General features: G+C 45.6%; 1 protein-coding gene across 1 annotated transcript in view; it reads right to left on the reverse strand.

The window, feature by feature from the left end:
* The window catches only part of TMEM243 (transmembrane protein 243), a 65,326-nt gene that overhangs the window by 43,618 nt on the left and 19,741 nt on the right, over positions 1 to 1,967 (reverse strand). The window lies entirely within an intron of this gene.

A 1,967-nucleotide genomic window follows, 5' to 3' on the forward strand; every position in this document is an offset into this window, starting at 1 on the left:
TCTCACACACACACACACACACACACACACACACATGTCCATGAGGCCATCTCCACGTCGCCCCCAGCCATCTCTGGATGGTGGTGAATTAGAGCCCCCCCCCCCCACACACACACACACACACTTCAGGGGGGTCTCCAATTCACCCACTCCACCCTCCAGCAGGGGCTGAAAAACCCCCATATCTAACTCCCTCTGTTCCCTTTCCCCCTTCCCATTCTAAAAACAGCTTGGAGGCTGAGACAGTGCAGACAGAAGTTGCAGAAGACTATGTGTTTTGACGTCTTCATCTGAACCCTCATTTTCACGGGATCAGCCACTGTTAAAGCTGTCTGCAGCTGTGCACTTGTGTTTGATCAAGTATAAACTGCTTTCTGTGGCCAAATCAGGTGAAAATTGTCACTTCTGTCTGCACCCGTACTGCCCCAGCGTCCTCATGATACACAACAAGGGAAGGAAGAAATGGCCAAAAAAACCCAACCACCCAGTCTGGAAGAGAGATAATGGTGCCTTTTTTATTTCAAAATCTGGAAAAAGGCAGGGTAGAGGTGCACCTTATAGACTAGCTAAATTAGAGATGCATAAGCTTTTGTAAGCAACAGCTTACTTCATCAACAAAGTCTGTAGAGTTTGAAATCACTCTGCTTCCAGTATGGAATAAGAGATGTTACAAGAGTGCTCTATTATGTATATATGTAAATAGTTAACATGCACAGTGCCAGCAGACACCATTCAAAATATGTAGCAAATAGCCAATCCAACTAGTGTGGTTAAGACATGCTAGATTCTACAGACAACAGCATAATGTGAGAGATGTGGTTGCCTTTGACTTCCCAGCCCGAATCACTGGAAGCCATTTCCTTATTTAGGCTGATAGGGGACATCTCAAACTCCCCTCGAGCTGTAGACAGACAGTTAACCACACTGCCACCACACCACAGTGCTGAGTTTTATAGGGCTAATAAAACTTTGTACCTTGTGTTCAGCCAGTCACTTCCTTTGTGCTGCTCTGTGCATCACCTGTTAACAGCTCGGAGCCAAAGTATTGCTTTGTACTTATCTCCACTTATCATTTAAACCTCCTTCGTGTCACACGTTCTCCTGAACTTTCACTAGCTCCTCCTAGGTGGAAGGCTTTTGAGTTTGTGTGCCTAGAGTAAAAGAGAACTATGAACCTGTTTCAGGCTGATTAAATGTTAAAAGAAAACACTTTATTCTGGTAGACTGTGAACCTGTGTTTTATCTCATCTAAGGCATTTAGGGAGAGACAGTTAGCATATTACCCAGATAGTAAGGTCTTCCCCTGACAACAGTTCCTGAGAAAGTGCCTTACCATTGCTACTTAAAAAGAATGGAGAGTTATTGGAAGGCAGCCCAGGCATCTTCAGTTTGAAAATTTAGGACCTAATAATGATAGGAAACAAAAGACCTGGGTTCTGATGATTCTGGGGCTGGGACGCTTAGTATGAAGCACAAGCAATGTCTCTGACTTCTCCAAACGTTGTCACTGTGAAGTTTTAGGAAATGGGATCCTGAACATGCAGTCATCTCAGGGGCCAAGGCCTGACCCCACTGAAGTCAGTAGGAGCTGGGCCATGTATTCCAATGAAAACATGTAAAATGATGCACCAACACTGGGGTGGGAGGCTATGCTACACAGCTGAGAGGTGCCTAGGCAGAGTGGTGGGCTCTGTTCCCTTACACCTGCACAGCCCCCAGGATAAATGAAACAGCCCTGAGGGTATATTTACATCCCAACAGTGGCCCAGGGCTATTGTTTGGCTGCAAATCCTGCCCAATGTATGTTTTTCTACTTGTGAGCCCCACCTCCAGCACAGCCCCTACATCAGAATGTATGGAACCCTTTTAGCTGGGTGCCTGTTTCTGGGAAATCTTCCCTTAAGTGTATGCAGGGATTTGGGAGATTTTCTACACTTCCTTCACCCTTTTATGAGGGGTAAGAACAT

This window comes from Gavialis gangeticus, unplaced genomic scaffold (genome assembly GCF_001723915.1).
Source record: "Gavialis gangeticus isolate Ggan-Ray unplaced genomic scaffold, GavGan_comp1, whole genome shotgun sequence".
Taxonomy (NCBI): Eukaryota; Metazoa; Chordata; order Crocodylia; family Gavialidae; genus Gavialis; species Gavialis gangeticus.